Source organism: Anopheles maculipalpis, chromosome 2RL (assembly GCF_943734695.1).
Source record: "Anopheles maculipalpis chromosome 2RL, idAnoMacuDA_375_x, whole genome shotgun sequence".
Classification (NCBI taxonomy): domain Eukaryota; kingdom Metazoa; phylum Arthropoda; class Insecta; order Diptera; family Culicidae; genus Anopheles; species Anopheles maculipalpis.
Window position 1 is genome coordinate 42,737,884 of NC_064871.1, and position 19,500 is coordinate 42,757,383.

Consider the following 19,500-nt stretch of genomic DNA (forward strand, 5'->3'; position numbering starts at 1 on the left):
TGTGTTTAATTAATCAGTATTGAACAGCGATGAACCGAAACCATATTGATAATTAAAAAAATATGATTTTTCGCTGTGTGTAAGGCTATTTGACTTTTATAACATCAGAATCAGTCACAACGCGCAAGGAGAGTGATGTAATTTAATGTTTCATGTTTGTATTTGTTTTAGTGAAGATTTTATTTGATAACATGATCAAAAGCATCTTGCTGCGTGTCAATGCTCCATAATAAATTACCTAAATGCGTCATTCTCAGCACAAACCCTTTTCAGGTGTACATATCCCAACCCCAAGACCTCGAGACAATCAAAGTAGGCAAATCAAACCGAATCGACCATTTAAGGGATGCTTAGAATAATGTTTAAATCAACTTTCCCCAATGCTTTCAAGACCAAAACACCAATCTAGGGCAGCCAATAAAACTGATTCATCCTTCTTCTTTCTATATTTGCATACTAAATAGTTCTCAGCACAAAACAATTTAATTACTTTATCATGAAAAACTGTGGCAGCAACAGAACAGCATTAATTTTACCTTTGCCGATTAAGTTCTCATTTGTACCGTGCCTACTTTTAACTGTCGTAATCCTCGGGCCGTTCCGAATTACAGCTCCCTTTTTTTTGGGGGGGGAAGCAGCAGCAGCAGCTTTTCCTTGCCAAATCAAACTGGCAACCCCCTCCCTCATTGCTACTGCTAGATGATTTAAGATTAGGAAAAGCGGTGCGCTTCTCGCTCGGTTGACCACGGACGGTTGGCTGGCTGTGGAGTGCACAACCATCACCTACCGCAACATGTTTACCTCCTCTCTCCACCAGCTCGCTGATGGCTCTTACCCGTCTGCAGTGGCAGTGAGCAAATGTGCAGTGCGGTGCAGTTGTCTGGCAGGAACCGAAACACTACTTCCCAACCATTACGCCGACGCGCCCGTTAGCCCTTTACACTGCGGTTTGTGCGCCGGCAGTGTAGTGGCCGGTGCGCGGAGCAGCCGAAGCATAGGAATTGAGTTTTAATTACAGTTAATTATCGTACACCCGTATGTGTGTGTGTGTGTGCTTGTCTGTTTTATTGTCTTTCCCTTTCTTTCCCCCTTTGTGCGGTGTGTGTGTGTGTCCGTCCGTCTCCCTTTTGGGCTCTCTTCCTTTCGAAAGGTGGAAGCAAAAGACTGTTGGAAAAGGCTGCGAAAAAATAAAAAAAAATGGTAGAATATCAAACCAAACACCCGACAAGTCATTGACGCCAGCCGACTGGTGCGGTATAGTGAGGGCCGCATCACCGCATTTAGTAAGTGAAGCCCACTGAAAGAGTGTTTGTGTGTGTGTGTGTGTGTGTGTGTGTATATGCGAATGAAACGGAGTTTTTTTTTGTGGGTGAAAAATAAACGAAAGATAACCGTCCATCCGAAAGGAAACGGGAAACGAAGGAGAATGAAAAATTTCTAATAGGGCTTAGGTTGGATGTGCAAATTCTTCTAGCACCGCTACCGTACTTTGCCAACGTGGAATTTATTGCAAATGATCTACACAAGGAACGTAGATGATGATGACGGTGGCGCACCTTTAGCCTCTGTGAACATGTCTGGTCAGTGACACCTGACAGACACCCACAAACACTTGGGCACCAGTAATTATGCTCAACCTCAGTCTCAGGCCTTAGACGGATAGACTGTCTGATCTAGACGCTTGTTGTAACATAGTAAAGCTCGCAAAGAAACTGTCAATATGTCGAATGATGTGTAGGGAATCGTGTTTTATCAGTGTGGAGAGAATCATCATTCTTTGGTGTCTTCTATTGTGGAACATTCCCACACTAAACAAGCATATTTCGTGATGTTGCATTGTGGGGGTTTTTTTCTCAAAGAAGTTTATTGGACTTATTACCCATACTTCCTATTGATTGTCTACTACGGATCAATTAATCAGATGATCAAAAAAAGTGAAAATTCAACGTTGTCTCAAAAAAATGCACTGGCTTAGTGCTTCTTGACCTCCACAAAAAGCGTTCGATGCTGTGTGCCATTGTGGACTTGTGTATAAACTTATTAATCTCAACTTTCCAGATTAGGATATCCTTTTTGATCGATCGATTTCCTTTCGAACCGACACTGTCAAGTGAAAATCTTCCCTTTCTGATCCCTTTGAACCCCTTTACCGGGGGTTTACCGCAAGGTAGGGTTTTATCTCCGTTACTTTTCAAGATATTTACATCAGATATTCCTAAAGCCAAACATGTGAAACGTTTTGCATTTGCGGATGATTTTGCTATTAGCTCCTTCGCTCGCAAACCCACAACTAGTTTTCGAAACTTAAACCTTGGAATCAAGAAATATGTTGCCTATCGCAGCGCGTGGAAGCTTAAAATCAACGAAAACAAAACAGAATCGGTATTTTTTCACGATTCACTAGCGGAAGCAAAAAACCTAACAAGAATCTCAAAATAAACCACTCGGAGTTGGCATGGAGTAACAGTGTAAAATGTATAGGAGTTTATTTAGACAAAAGATTGACGTTTAACAATCACATCGAGCAAAAACTCATTAACGGGGAAAAGGTTATGAAATCACTTTTTCCCTGTTGTTTAATAAACAAAAACTCAAAGTCATACTCAAAGAATCAGTTATTACTTTACAAAGCATAAATCAGACCGATCGTTCTATATGCGTTAATATTCATAGAATTTCAAATTTGACAAGCATTGTTGAATTTATCAGAAACTGCGTAAAGTGTAAATATAATTTAAGAAGAATTAACCTGACGCCAAAGCAAAGGGCTGCACAAACGTAAATTATTATTTGAATTATTATCTCCTTTTTGGTCTAAGCTAACTTTTCTTTTCTATTTCTTTAGTGTAAGGTAAGATAAATTGTTAGTTATAAATACCTTATACCTTTTATAAATGCCTTATCATTGCACGGTGTGCACGATAAATTTGACAGTTCCTGTGGGAATTCATTTTTCTTGTTTTAATGAAGTAATTAGGAAAAAAAAATTTCTAAGAAATATAGCTTACCATGTTGGCTGCACAAATTACTCAAAGTAACCACCCTCGGCATCGATGACCGCCTGAATCCGCTTCCGGCACCTGCAGCAAGCCCGGACTACCAAAGCCCTGGGTAGGGCCGCCAAAGCTGTCTGAACTTTTTGCACTAATTTTGCTTTTGTGTTGTAGAACTTTTGGTTGGTGTCCCTTTCAACCATGCCCCACATGAAAAAGTCCATCGGGTTGAGGTCCGGAGTGCTGGGAGGCCAAAAATGGGGGGGGTCATAAATTGTCTTTAAGCCATATTTGTGATTTGGCGGCCATATTACAAGGAGCCGAATCTTGTTGCCACACATACGGCCTACCATTGGCCACTTTGGTGTTATCCAGGGCTTGACGGTCGTGTCCAGCAGCTTCACATAGGTCCTGCTCGAAGAAATGTCGAAGAACTCGTCGTTCCGTAGGCAATTCGACCGCCCGGTATGATCCTTCCGTTGTACAAAGGCCTCCAAATCTCCGTTGCAGGTTTAAACCAGCTTGCGAATATCCTTCACCGTGTTTAATGTACACTGCGCCGCCGTCTTGATGTTCCCGGTTTGTGTGTCCGGCGCGGATCATCATGATACACGTAATTCGCTTCCATAGTTACGGCGGGTTACACTTACTAAGTCCTCTCGAATTTTTTTTCATTGTTTCCAAACACTTGTCGATACGATAACTCAATCACAAACTATAAACGAAATGGACAAGTGTCAAATTTATCGAGCACATGGTGTATGTTTATACAATTAAATCATGACAAGCGGTGTTGAGAATACGGCATTGTACCGTCATAATTAATTATAAATAAATAAATAAATATAAAAAAAGGTACAAAAGCTGAAAATTAATGATGCTATGGTTGACTCAATAATGAATTGTTTAGTGTATGTGTGCTCAGCACAGGCCTAGCAGGTGTAAAAACATCACACAATTACCGATCAAAACAGTTTAAAATTTCTTCCATGGAAAACGTTAAAGGATACATAATTTATCCTTGTAACAGGTTAGGTTACTACGTCAAATTAAAACTGAACAAGAAGTAGCACCTTTACCTAACTCATTTGTTAGCATACATTCAGTGCACGAAACCTTGATCGGTTCCGGGAAGCTTTAATCAATCACTTGTTCCCAGTAAACACCAACAAAAAAACAACAAAATTCCTATCTCCAATTGTTCACGCCACATCAACATTCTTATCATAATTCATCAATTTCGTTCTGAAGAGCGAGAGAAAAAAAAGAAAAGAAGCGTGCGCATACATTCACATAGTAAACCACTCCATTACAAGCGTGGAAAATGATCTATTGTGTTACCTTTAGCTCACCTACACAGTATGCAATCCAGTGGTTAAGCATAAGAAAATTCGAGCAATACGAAGAAGCAGAAGCAGAGGAAAAAAAGGCAACCAAATACCGGACATGAACTTTGGCCACGGAAGCAAACTGCTGCTGCTGTAGCACTGCTTCTCGCACACAAAGAAAAGCGTTCCGTGAGCGGCACCGTGCACGGCATCACGTACAATCCATGCTCACAATCCCATGTTGCTTCCGTCCATCCAGCGGAGAATGAGGGAGACCCTCTTTCGCTTCGATTACCGTTACGTACCATCGCTCCATCGATGGGAGGAATGGTTAGGGGTGGGAAACCGGGAGTCAAGTCTGTACCGGGGGCAAGAGGGTGCCTCGTGCTTGCCGACCAATAATTGCATACAATAGAGCGATGGAGAAGGGAGTTTTCCATTACACCCTCCACTACGACTGCTGCTGTGGGCTGTTGTGTGCCCCTTTTCCATTCATTGTTTAGGGTGGACCGGGTGCTTCTTCGTGAGATGTTTGTGCTTTTTATTTCACTCTTCTACGGGTTGATCTTTTTACAATTCTTGTCCTTTTGCGATAGTGCGTAAGAGGGAAACGGAGATTGAGTTCTCAGCTAGATTGTTTATTAATCTAAACAAAACATTCTAATTGAGTGTATGCGCTTACGCTGACTCCCCTCTTTTTAATGGCAATTGATTTAGAATCGTTTAGATTTACACTTTAACACAATAGAAACTCATTTTGATGGCGGAAGAAGGATGTAAAATTATTAAACAATTATTAAGCGAGAGGATAAAAACCCCCAACACAGAAAAAGCATTACAACACTCAACTTAAAGATAGCTGTAAAAAGAGTGTAACAAAAGAAACAACTTTAATGTGCAGAACATTAGAAAGGATTTCCAGCAATGATTTACTAACCGACAACTTCGCTAAAGCCACTGCTGCGGTGGCTGCTCCGTGTCACTGCGTTCTGTCATATCAATGGCTTTTGAAATGCAAACTGTACCCTGCCTGCCTTCCCTGGCGCCCTTTCGCTGCCGGCCACCACCACCAAACCGAGTGGGAGAAAGATCGAGCACAATGGAAGTGCAAGCAAAGCATTATAAGTATGCTGCTGTTGCTGCTGCTGCTGTCGGTGCTGTAAGTATTATAACAGAACCTTCGGAAAGGAAAGCCTTGCCGGCAGGGCGCTACCCCATTCTCTTCCAAACAACCCGTAGTACAATGTCTTCCGTTTCGGGGGCAAAAAGTTGCTCCTCAGAAAAGGACGACGAGTTTTGATGGAGCTCGAAACGCCCGAAAGGCGCAAACAGTGCTGTTGCAAACCCGACTATGGAAGGTTTGCCACCAGCCTTCTTCACCGAAGAAGCGAACCGCGAGAACACACTACTCAAGCAGATTGTGAATGTATTTGCATAAATTTTTCCAACCACGACACACACACACACCCACCACCCCATCCGGTGCGGTGGGTGAGACGACTATGAGCGCCCTTCAAAGGACGGCGCGAGCGTTCTCGTCTACGAGTGGAGCAAATAATTGTTTCCAACGAAGTGTGGGACACAAAGAATTTGTGTATGTGTGTGTGTGTGTGTGTGTGCGCTTTGACTACTGAGTGGTGGTCAAATTGATCTTACTAAAAAGAAGTGAAAATAAATAAATAAATGAGTTCGGAATACCAAAAAAAAAAGGTAAACAAACAAGCTAATAAAGAGCACAATACCCACACACACACACACACGGAAGGAGTAAACAAGTAAGCGCGTCCTTGACATAAAACGCTTCAGCACAAAAGCTCCTGTCCGTTTTTGTTGCGTGCTCTGTGTTCTTGGGACGGGTTAGGGGCTCTGCCCGCAGCACCCTAGAACGGATAAAGTACGCGCAGTAGCGTTCCAACACCGTGAACGTGTCCTATCGATGAAGACAGATGACAGCGAAATTGAAAAAAAGGACCCCACAAAACCCAGAAATCGATACCCTCTCGGTGGCAGGCAATGGCGTTCCCTTCGTACCTTGCGCGTTCTCGTGTAAATGTTCCGTTGCCCACCCACCGGGTTAGATGGGAGAGTCAGCTGACATTGACATAAATTCGACGAATCGAGCGATTTGTGTCCGCTTACACCGTATACTCTACACTACCGTTTGTCGATGGAAATGTGTGATTTATGACGCTACTACCAACTCCAATCGCTCTTCCGATGCGAGGTTGGCAGGGCCGAGTGGAGTCTGAAATCAATTCCACTAAACTTTTGCCTTGTATACTACCCGACACTTTTTCGGGCAAGATTGTTTTTCCGTTCTGCTGTGGGAGTTTATGGGAGCAAACAACAGGAAAAATAAAATCAGGAACGGAGAGCTTCACACAGCATGTTTCCCTAGCAAGTGTGTGTGTGTGTGTGTGTGTGAAGGAGAGGGGGGAAGGCATACATGGGAAAAGGATTACATTCGGTCGGTTGTTATGTTTGACACAAGGCTCTTACTTGCGAAAGCTACTCCCATGCATTAGCAATTTTTTTTTTGTATTTGTTTTGAACCAAACGAAGCAAAGAATAAGTTTTACAGGACAATATAAGTGAATTAGTAAATTGGAACGTAGTGTTTAGCGAATTTTAATAATAAATAATAACATAATAAAATGTAAATAAAAGTTGTGTCATAACAGATTTTGTCAACTTTCTGCTTTTTTTCTAAATATTACCATGTTACCAAATATTATCGTTGTTAGTTAGTAAGGAGAGTTTGGACACTGATATATTAAGAAATCGAATTTGAGCCTTTCTTTGTTAATCTGATAAAAATGAGGCCTAAACACAGTTTTGCTGCATATTTGCTAGACCTTTGTCAGCTATTTAATTCTCACGAAATGATTTAGTAATTTTTCAACACAAACGAAAGTGATAAACGAAGTAAAGATGGCGTTAGTTCTTTTACCAAATTTAGATATGGGTAAACCTTGTAGAAGTAGTAAAAATAAGAGTTTGGATATCGTATGTAAAGGTGGTCTTATTATATTGGCCACCTCTGTATATGTTAACTTTAATTTTATTTAATTTTATTTATTTATTTATGAATTTTGAACTAAAAAATATGATAAGTAAACTAAACAAAAGTGTATGGAACTACTGGACCAGTCATTTTGACTTTATTTTGATTTATTTTTTACAGCTAAACAATGCAGCCAATGTTGATGCATGACTTTTGCACATTTCACATGATGTTCAGTTCTATAAATTAAAGCATTAAAACCTAATATCTAATCTAAACTAATATCTAATAACAAAGGTGATATTATAGGTGATTTTTTTGCGATAGGTGATCGCAAATGTGAAGTCGTCGGCCAAAGTTTCACCTATCTCGGGTCAAAAGTCGGCACCGAAAACAGCTTAGAGACGAAGCTGAGCGCTAGGATGCTGGCGGCCAGCCGATCATTCTACAGTCTGAGGAAACATCTCACCTCAAAAAATCTGTCACGACGGTCGAAGCTGGGACTGTATCGTACCTTTATAGTCCCAGTACTCACATACGCATCTGAGACATGGCGGCCCTGTCCAAACCAGACGAAACCCTCTTAGCCGCGTTCGAGAGGAAGATGCTCAGAAGAATCGTTGGTCCCATATGTGTGGAGGGACAATGGAGGCTGGTCATGTAATGCGCATGGCACCGGACGACCCAGCTCAGAAAGTCCTTTTAGACCGTCCACACGGACAGAGGAGGCGTGGTAGGCCCAGATTGAGGTGAAAGGATGGCGTCGAATCATACGCCATCAAGGTCGGAATAGCGGATTGGCAGACGACGGCGCGGGACCATGAGTGGTTCCGGCTTCTGCTGCGGCAGGCCAAGACCGCAAAGACCGGTTGTAGTGCCTGATAAGTAAGTAAGTAAGCAGACGCAGACCAGCAGACGTAATCATTGCATTCAATATAACTATTAGATAATATTTAATACGCCAGAAATAAAACATAATTTAACAATTTTATGACCAACGATGTCGACGATCTTTTTTCTTTATACGATTTGAATCTTCGAGGTTACAACACAACAGGATAAACTATTGACTTGTTCTGTTTCGTGGGTTTTCAATGCTGGTACCAGAAACAACCAGAATCAAATGTGCTTTAAGAGAGGTCAACAAACTCAAAGAAATATGAAAATATTAGTCAGAAAATAAATAAAAAATATTTACTTGGATCGTACTAGAGTTGCACGCGTACAAATCGCGGTAGTTTTAGTGTTACGCTTTGCTAGACACTCGGATGTTAGAAAAAAAAAACCCTTAAGGGCATTCTTAAGACAGATCAGAAAAAAGAACACACAGCATCTTGGTATTAACAGATCGACGTTTTGCTCTAGAAACACGCCCTTCCCCAACGGGTCCTGTGGCGCAATGGATAACGCGTCTGACTACGGATCAGAAGATTCCAGGTTCGACTCCTGGCAGGATCGCACGCCACCAGAGAAGAGATATCTTTTTTTGCTGCACCTACTCCTTCCTATTTCTGCAACATTGTCATTTTAAGCACGAAATCATAAAACCGTTCCATTGCGAAGCTGTGCTGCCCCCTCTCCCATCGACTCACTCAGTCGCAAAACAGCGCCACTACAGCACGAACGAGCGTTGAGGCGTCATTGCGCACGCGTAAACAAATTAAGTACCTCCGCTCTTGCTTAGTTGCTTGCCTGCTGCTTCTGCTCACTCCGCGCGCTTTTGCGACTTGTTCCCTACCAGCCTGGCACGTGTACGAGTGTACGTTCCGCCTCCAGAAACAACGTGTAGCGTCGTACGGCGGGCAAAACATGGACAGCCAGAGAGACAACAACAAGCAACGAGCAGCAGCAGCAGCAGCAAAAAAAAACACTTACATTTATATTTAACGCCACGACCGCAAGTAAATCGACCAAGGCACAAAAGGGTCATTCGATGCGGCCGGGCAGCACAGAGGTTAGTAGTGTTGGGGAGGTGGTAGAGCCAAACAGCACTGATAATAATAAAATCGAGAAAAATGTGCCCATCGCATGCAATCCCACCGCGACCACGATAGGGGGGGAATCCCAGTGCGTGTATGTGTATGTATGCGTGTTACTTAGTTTCTTAGCCGTGGTATGTGGTTTTGCGTTTGCGACCTCACGCGAAGCAAGCAGGCTTCCGTTTGCTCAAGCGACTTGATTTTAAGGGCAAAAAAGGGGAGAGAAAAAAAGCGATAAGGTTGCAATGGAGCAGCAGCAGCAGCAGCAGGTCGATAAAGATACGGTGCTGAAGCAGGTTTTTGGTGGAGAGCAAATAGAGAACCATTTGAAACGATAAAGGTAGTTGCCGTTGACATTTTTTGCTGCTCCCCCCTTGTCCAAACATTGCATGCAGTAATTACTAAGTATTATATTGTTTACTCTAATGGTTACAGATGCCAATTAGAGCTGCGCTTGGAATGAGGGGGAGTGATTGAAGATCATCTCATAATGGCAGCTTTAGTAGAAGGTTGCTTAAGGTAAGCGTATTATTAAGAAAACTGCGATAAACACGTTTGGGCAGTAAAATCGTTGCACTTGCTCCGAAAATTGTCATCAAACTTTTAAACAAAATAAATAAACATAATACAAAGAGTTTGCACAATTTAATCTCTCTTGAACAGAATAAACCGAACACAAATAAACATTGGTAAGAAACATAAAAATCGCTTCAAAAAAAATTTAATACAAAAATAAGTCTCATTTGTAACTACTTCACGACAACACGACATGCTTCCACAGTGTTCCCTGTGTTTGTTAATTAAAATTAATCTCTTTGCGTGTTTGGAGCACGCAAAAAAAAAGGTAACCAATTTCTGGTTTCACACTCCCCCCCCCCCACCCCCTTCCTCCTCCCATCCGACCAACTTCACGACCTTCAGAAGTGCAGGAAATAATCGGCAAACATGGCAAAACATCCACCTTGGCTGCAACCACAACACACTTCAACAACCCATCCTCTTGACCCCTTCTTCTCCATGGCAATTCTTTTGCTGCCACTTCTCATCGCAACGCTTCACCTTCTGCAGTGCGTTGGCCCACTCAATCACTTCTCATGCTCATCAACATCTCACTCGTTGTATACGGCGGGGAGTTGAGTGTGTTTTCTCACTCTAAAATCCGCACGTGTTCCACGTGCGTTCCATTCCTATTCCTGTCCAACGGAAAATGTGACTTTTTTCCATCCGGCAAACTTCCGACAATCTCGTGTCGCCGCACCACGCGAGTGGGTGTGAGAAGGTAGGTGAGTGGGTGGGTGGGTGGACTGTGTACGATAAAAACCCAACAAAACAGCGCTCACGCTTAAAATGAGCAGCAAAAGCATAAAAAAGAATTCCCCCCCCCCCTCCCACCCTCCCATCACCTCCCAACCCACAAGCTTCACAACAGTGCCACGAGACGAGCGCACGAGAGTTTGCTGTGAGTGAAGAAGTGGTGTATGTGTGCGGGCTTCACATCGCGCGCGCATCGATCAGGAAACGTGCGAAAGATTCGCGACACGTGACCGACAAACCGTGAGGCTGTTAGGCAGGCAGCCGCTTCGCAAAAAAAAAACAAACGCGGGGCGACAACACTAACGAACGCCAAATGTTAAGGAAGGAAGCAAAAACTTTGAAACTATCCGTACATATCGTGGTACAGTTGGGAAGGTAGCTGAGTCGAGTCCGTGTGCATTGGGTTCACTGGGTTCGGTGAGATTGATGAGTGGCATTGAGAGACAAGTGTCAGGCCTCATCAATATTCAACTCGAAACGATTGCAGCGTACCACAGTTTAATATATTTGGCGATTTTCCGTTTGCACCGCGTTTACGAAAGGGATATTTTGTGAAATTACACATTCAGGATACTGCGTACGATTTTTGGACGCCTTCTCACGAGGCACGCGTGACAATTATGCTTCCCCGATTACGCCACACTCTTCGTTCACTCCTTCAGAGCAAGTTCGATTTTTGATTGTGGCGCGTGCCCCCCCATTTCTCTCCCACCCCAAACTCCCCTACGGCTCACAAAACACGGTCGAAAAGTATTGGCTAAAACGAACGCCACAAAAGCCTTCCAATTCGCGATCAACCTTTCATCGTGCGCGAGCGGATCGTTGTGAGAGCGAGAGCGCAAAAAGAGAGCGTATTTTGCTCTCCCATTATGCATTTTTTGCACGATCAACATCCCTCAGAGGGATGGATGTATGGGAGATGAAGCGTACAACGGAGCGCTTCGAAGGCGCCCTACACTCTACTTGTCTTTGAACACACACACACACACACACCGATCACAGTTGAAGGAGGAAAATGTGATACGGCAGCATATTCTCGTTCGCGTGTCGTGTGCTAAAAAACAAAGGAACGCTTTGTGTCTGGGCGGAAAGGAAAATCCATACACAGTGCCCGGTAGAGAAGGAAACTCGAAGGGTTTCTTCTCTAATATAAAACCACCAATACATGACTGGCTTTGTAAGCAGAGCAGCGAGTAGTGGGAGGATCGAACGATCGACTCTGGAAGGGTAATAAATAATTTTTATTAACGTACGTTGGTTGGTTGGAGATGTTTTTTTTTTCCCTGTGTTAATGCTTTTATTTTTAACTATTTCTGAAGAGGAATTGATACAAAGTAATGAAGGTACTTGTGTAGACGTTTTTTTTCTAACCGAGGAACCGTTTTTTGAATGTTTTATTTAACATCAAAACCATAACAGGATGAGACTAAATTGGAATTTGGAAACAAAACAGACCTTCTCCAAATTTATTCAACTTTGTAGTTTATCGGGTAACGGAATACACAATGTAGAAAAGAACCCTTTTCAGCTGCTTAGACCATTAGTAAGTTCTAAATATAAAAATTTTCCTCCATTCCGACGCAAGTGTCAACAAACAAAAAACCTAACAAACACTTTTACTAACAAACTACCATAACCGTCGCCGTGCTTTTGTGCATAATCATCCCCTTTAGCAAGCAACCGGTAACTGTAAACAAACGGAACAAATTTTGTACCCTTAGGAGCCCCCCCCCCCTCCCCCCTCACACCATTACGTTCTGTGGGGGTCGGCCCTTCTGCTGTTACTACTTCACTTTCTTAACCTCAAATTAAACCCTTCAAAATGCAAAAGAAAGCCAAAGCTTGCTATGTTTGCTTTTTGGCACGGACCATGGGAGCCGCTGCTTCAACCTCGCTTCTCTTGCCGCGTCTCGTGCTATGCCCCATTCTGATGGATCAAAGGGAAAGCGTTCGGTCTTCGGTGTTCGCCGTCGTCAAGTGGCTAGGTGTTGTTACGAACTTTCGGTTGATTCGGGGCTTTAAGCGTTGCTCTATTCGGACGCCTGAGAGACTGGGGTTGAAAGGGAGTGTATGATATGGCGACATAACACACAACATCCAAAGCATACCCCCCCCCCCCCCCTCCCGCATGATAACAGACCAGCAGCGCAGCAATTCTCCCTTCTTGGTCGCTCGCAACATCCTCTCACTCACTCACTCTCTCTCTCTCTCTCTCACTCTCACGCTTTCGGTTCTTGAGCACGGTTTGCTGCGATTCAATTACGTCAGAAGTGGGGTTATGGGTTTTACGGTTTCCCCGGGGATGATAAAAGGGCAGGCAGGCAGAGGACAACAATAGGTGCACAATACAATGCACACACTTATCGGTTTTTGCATCGTTTTCGGTTGCGGAAAAAAAGCTCCGGCACTACACACGAATGCATCCGATTAAGCACAAGCTACTTGAAAACCAAAACTAGTATTAATTTCCTTTTCAGTTTAAGAAAAAAAAAATGCCGGTGTTAAGACGGTGTGGTCGCATTGGAAGGGAAAGCTTACGAGACACAACAAACCATAACCACCGTCAAGGAAAAATGCAATCAAATTGAAATACATCAGCCACACAGAGACACGTCCACGTAGAACCAAGTAGAAGCAGGGAAAATAAAGTGCACCCCATCCCAAAAACAAAGCAATAACCAACTGGCAGCATGAATCGGTAACCAAAAGTGGATCATGTGTCCCAACAACGAGCTGGTAAAGTTGCTGGTACGTTTCGGAGTAGAAAAACGCTCAGAAACGATCAACACGAGAGAAAAACCGTTCACCACTCGCTCCCCAAAACAACCACCGACGAAACGGCTTTGTCTGTCTTTACTTACCGATTGGTATGACCGAGTGTCCGTCCAACCGACTGACAAAGGAAAGTAAAAATGGGACAGTGTGCAGAAGAATTTCGGCAAACGGGAAAATACTCGCACCTCGATGTGACCTGGTTCGGTTTCTTTTGCAGCGCGTGTATTTCTAATTTTTGTGCAGCCAGTTTTTCATTTTAATAAAATGCATTCCCATTATTTTGTGGCGAATAAAGCAATTTTGCCCAAAAGAATAAGCAAACGAGCATTGAGTGAGTGAGCGGTGGTGAGTAAGCGATGGTGAGCGTGAGACACGATCGCATGCTACTGCTGCTGTCCGTTTTTGATTTGTACGACCTTCACCCTGACCAATAAACTCGTCTCGTCTCGCACAGGCACGAGTGTGTCTGTGTGCACGATTAAATATGAAAGAGAGAGGGAGAGGGAGTGGGAGAGAGACTCGCGCGCCACCCCAAACACACTCGCGAGCGCGCAAAAACATATGATTGTGAGAATTCGTGTTGGGGAGACCGCCACCCCAACCAAACCAACCCTTACTCTCACACAACATCTTTTCACCGCACTTCCGCCGTCGTACGGGGCAGGTACGAAGGCAACTTAAAGGGTTATTAAAAAAAACGGAGGACAAAACAAAAGGCTATGGAGCAGCGGAAAGCCAAGTGTCAGCCAAGTGTCATTCACACAATTTTCGGTCCGCTTATCTCATCCCTTGGCACACTCGTACACTATCGTTGCTATCGGTCAAGCGCCCGCGTGCAACCGCGAAAATCGTTTCACGATAACAAAACACACAGCACGGTATGTTGCTGCCGTATGCGGTCGGTCACTATCTTGCGCCAGGAAATCCTGCAGTAATACCCACAATTCTCAATCGTACCAATCGAATAGCTGTGACCACTTAGTGTGTGAATAGTGTGTGTGTGTGTGGTGCTAGAACGTATGGGGAGCGATGAGGACCATTATTATCCGTGTGTTAAAAATGTTTAAATGATAAGTTTGGTGGCATTGTAAAGGGAAGCAAACAAATCGATTGAAAATACAGCGTCTTAATTAAATTTTAAGGTTTTATTATGAATCCGAAAACTTTGTCTATAAACCTAAGCGAGTACAGCAATAAGTAAAACTATATGTTTGTTTTAATAGTGGATGTATAATGGAAACTTATCTAATAGTTGTAACGAAGCAAAAATATTATTTTATCTCTGTTTGAACTGTGTATGACCTAAACCACATTCTTTTATTATTCTTAGAAAAGCGAACCCACCTTAACGTATTCAACGCAAACGAGTGCCTACAGGGAATGTGTTTCAAAAATACGGGACATTTATTCCCGTAAACGTGACTATTCCTACCGAAAAGAGTGTTAAAACATGTTAACTCCGTTTGTTGATAGGTTTTTTTAGATGATGTAATACAAAAATAATAATAAATACAATGCAATACGAAAATGTACAGTATTTTACAAAACAAGTGCAACTCAATTCTTTGAAATAGAAAACGGGACACTTACTGCAGTTGACGGTTCAGAAGGCTCGATGTTTGCCACATGTTTATTGCAGCTATCAGCTGTCAAATTGACAGATCACAGCGAGTGTTTTGTGCATAAGAACCATTTTGTGCTGGTCAAAGCAACTGCAACTTTTCGTTTCTTAGAACTACTATCTTTACCAACATCGTTTAAGAACTTTGTTTTACGTTGAAAAAACATTCATTTGCTGAAAAAAGTGTTCTTTTTGTAATATTGTAGCATTGCAAGGTAAATACACGTTGTAAATGCACGCACGAAATTTCGTGAAGCTGGAAAGATTTATGTGGACAATAGAGGTGGAAGACCACGGTCCATCACGCCAAGAGAGGACACTATAATCGTACGAAACATGAAAAAGGATCCTTTTAAATCTTCGTTCAAGGTACGAATGGTGCAAATGCTCAATCTCATATTGGCTGGGATGTGCAGAAATGGCGGACGGTTCTGTTCAGTGATGAGTCGAAGTTCAACATCTTTGGGAAGCGACGAAATTTCCCGTGTACGTCGACTAACTGGAACACACTTAGAATCACGTTACTGTCAGAAGACGGTGAAGCTTGGCAAAGGCAATGTAATGGTCTGGGGATGTTTTTCTGCGAACGGTCTTGGTCCAATTCATCAAATCGATGAAATAATGGACCGTTTGGACGTATTTTGAATGCAATATGCCATTAAAATGGATATTCCAACAAGACAACGATCCCAACCAGACCACCAAAGTGGTCAAACAGTGCTTTAGGATAATGAAATCATGGTAATGAACTGGCCGTCCCATTCTCCTGATCTGAACTCTTTAGAGAACCTATGGGAGATCGTGAATCAGCGAATTGATCGGGAAGGTGTTCGACTCAAGGATCAGTTGTTTCCACGAATTAAAAAGGCGTGGGCAGCAATTCCACAAAATTTCATTGATCACCTGATCGAGTCTATGCCTCGTAGCTGCAAGGCTTTAATTGAAAACAAAGGATTTGCAACGAAATATTGAAAGCCAATTTAATTTTAGCAAACAACACGCGAAAGAAAAACTTGTTTTGTGCAGGAGGAAAACGTTGATTTTTTATATTTATTTATTTTTGCATAAATTGTTATGTATATACAATGAAGCTTTTGTTATGATAAACACGAAAAGTGCTGTTTGAATCAACTTAAATAACATTTTTCTCACTATTGATTTATAATGAACCTTCAATGTAGGGTTTCATGCTTGGGATTGATTGGTTGCACTTGTTTTGTCCTATACTGCAAAACAAAATTCGATGGCTGGCGTGACCACATTAGAAGGTCGTAAGCCAAGAAGAAAAGTACAAAAATGAAGTAAAACTTTACATTGCGCATAATGATGTGCAGCTAAAGAATAATTTTACAAACAAATGATTAATTTGGTTTCTATATTTCTACATACGAGTTTTAAGAAGCTGCTTAACGACAACAAATTAAGAGATTTTTATGACAAAAAGGCAACGAAATCTTCCTTTTAAAAATCATATAATTTTAACTTCAAATTTACGATTATAATTACAATCCGGGGGAGAGCCGTCATAGTGAAATATAAAGAGTTACAATCATAAAATTATCTTATTTTTAACTGCATAATAAGTACACCTTCAAATGCTTTTTTTTCACATCGCCAATTCGTGGCAATTGGCCAGTAAATCAGCGAAAAACATTGTTATACAAGCTCAAAAGCACAACTATCTCACGTACCTACACAAATAGCCGGTTGCACGGGGACATAAAAATAATGTGTAAACCGTCTTTTGCTCGAGCCCGAGATAAGCCCGAAAAAGGGTATATTTTGAAGGGCTCCGCTTATTCTTCCCTTGTACGAAAGCTGCAAAAAGGGTGAGTCGTTCGTTTCCGTTTTCCGTGTGTGAGAGATTCACGGGTGAGAAGACGGCAACCGATAGGCCCGACAGGTGAGCAGCCTGAAGCGATGTGGTCGTTTGTGTGTGCGTGTTTTATGCGTGGCCACGATCGGCGATAGTCTGTTTTTTTATTTTCCAGGTCTAGGCCGGTCGATGTCGTTCCTTCGTGGCCATCATCTCCCAATTCCTCATCGCGCGGTAGTTCCGGTTTCGCTGCGTCGTCTCACACCGTCACTAGATTTTTGTGTTTTCGTCGTTACCATTACACGCTGCCGCCCTTATCTCACGCTCACTCGCTCTCTCTCTCTATATCTCATTCTCGCTCTTGGTCACCTCATCACAGATCACAGAGGCTTGCGATGGCCACGACTCGTTGACGGAGTAAGTGTACGCGGTGAAGGCTGCACGAAATGAACTGCATTGAACTGAACGCCAACCCCCCCCCCCCCCCCCGCACTCGATCTAGCTTCCCCATTCCCGTGCTTCATCTTTGCGAAGCGACAGCGGCGAAGCAAAGGAGGAGAGAGAGAGAGAGAAAAAAAGGTCAACCTATATTGCGACGCCGTCACCGTTCATCGGGCCAAAAGTTGTCCTTGACGGTCAATCGGTGGTGTTGTTGGAGCAACACACCACCAACGAATGCCACGGTCTTTTCGGTGTGGGTCGATGGTTGCACGTGGCCAGAACGGAGCGCGAGCGTGAGTGAGTGCGAGGGTGCAAATAAGCAGACATTACTCCTCCCCTCCCCTCCGGCTTGTTAGTGTGCCAGGGCCAAACGCCAAAAAGTGCCCACACCTTCGCCTCTCGTACCGTTTTGTGCGACTCAACCTCGAATGGTGGAAAATGGAAATCCCCCCACCGCATTTATGCGTCCCAAAAAACACAAGGGAAGATCCACACAGGGCCAACGTTTGATGTGTGTGTGTGTGATGCTGATGAGCAGCAGAAGCGTTATAATTGAGGTCACTTCAAACCTGCAGGGAAGTGGACCAGATATCGGCGTCACTTTCAGGAGGCAGCAACAAAACCAGCCTCGCCCTGTCCTTATCGACTGCAATGGATCTTCTTCAAGGTAAGAAGAGTTCTTAATCTTAAAAGACCAAGGTCCAACTATCAGCAAACCGCTGTCGAGAAGCTCTCGTGCAGCTGTCGCAAATGCAAATATTCCATCTCGAGGCCATGACCTGATTTAATTTTTGATTAAAAGCTAAAGGCAGCAGGAGAACTTCAGGTAAGTAGCAAAACACTTTTCAGTAAGAATAGCACAAGCATGAAAATTGATACATTTTTAAAGGCATTACTCCGGGGCGTGTTCAGGCAGCAACTACTCAACTGTCCATCATCAATCGTCAAAGAAAATTGAAAACACATCGACATCGGTGCTGCTGCTTTTCCCATGATAGCGTCCTTTGGATGCTTTTCCCTTATGGTAGTGGCAAAACACATACACACACACACACACACACACACACCTGGCGCCGGCATACGACGTTAAACGTTCACCACGGCTGACGCAAACCCCCAGGAAGCCGGAGGAGTTAATCATTCGCTCCCTTCGCACGCAGCAGCCACACACGGTGGTAACGATCGATGTAAAGTGTTTGTGTTGAGTGCTGTAAGGGCAGCAGCAACACAAACATCCCCGACGCTCCAGACAACGGTCGAATATCGTTATGAAATGAATAATGAAACAAAAACTACACACAAACACAAGAGACTCGACAATGTGTTTTGCCATAATGTCGGTCTTGCCACTGCCACATCTGTTTCTGTTGGCTCGTCCTTCGTCCCAGCTGACGACGACGATGACGGAGAAAACGGTTACATTTCTTTACGGAGGTTCCCGGGTCCGTGTGCACTGTCCCTGTCCCTGTTTAGTGTAGTTTGACTAAAAGGAAAGGTTGTTCCCATTGCTACCATGCTGCGCACTCGTTTCGAACAGTTTTTTTTTCCTTCTCTCGTTGTTGTTTCCCATTTGGTTTGATTGCAATTTTTACATGCATTCAGGATGGAGAGAGAGATCGAGAGAAAGAGAAAAAATGTGAGAAGCCGTGCTGGTGGCAACAGCTGGAAACAGGCTCCTCCAGGTTACAGGGGCGTAATGCTTAAGCGAGTGATGAAGACTTTCAAGGATTGCAGGAAAAAAGGTGTGTAACGAGAAACAGAGTATTGCTGCACTGGGATATGAAAATGTTTTAATTTGAGAGAAATTTTAATTGATAAAACAACACACAAAACGCTTGACAAAATTGGAAAAAAGGGGCATTGGAAGGTTTTTGTGTCTTTGATTTTACTCTATACGTGAAAAACTTGTTGAATACAATTCACTATTTGTAGGAAGATTGCTACAAGTTGACCTCCATTTAACAGGTTGGCTGATAAGTCCCCGGTCTGACACATAGAATGCGCCACTAGTATTAAATGCATATTATTTTTATATAGCACCAACCTTCAAATGATTCGTGTCAAAATTTGACGTCTGTATGTCAATTAGTTTGTGAGACAGAGCGTCTTTTGTCAAGCAACTTTTGGTTGCTTGACGAACGAAAAAAGAACGAAGAAGAAAAAAGTGTTGTTCCACCAAGACAACGCACCGTGCCACAAGTCATTGAGAACGATGGCAAAAATTCATTA

At 43.1% G+C, this 19,500-nt stretch overlaps 1 protein-coding gene and 1 non-coding gene across 3 annotated transcripts in view; one reads left to right on the plus strand and one right to left on the minus strand.

Annotated features, from left to right (window-relative positions):
• Nucleotides 1-19,500, minus strand: part of LOC126556944 (hypoxia up-regulated protein 1) — a 284,918-nt gene that overhangs the window by 78,455 nt on the left and 186,963 nt on the right. The gene's annotated exons all lie outside the window — the stretch shown is intronic.
• Trnar-acg (transfer RNA arginine (anticodon ACG)) lies at nt 8,711-8,783 on the plus strand. The gene has a single exon. It is a non-coding gene; the product is annotated as a tRNA-Arg (tRNA).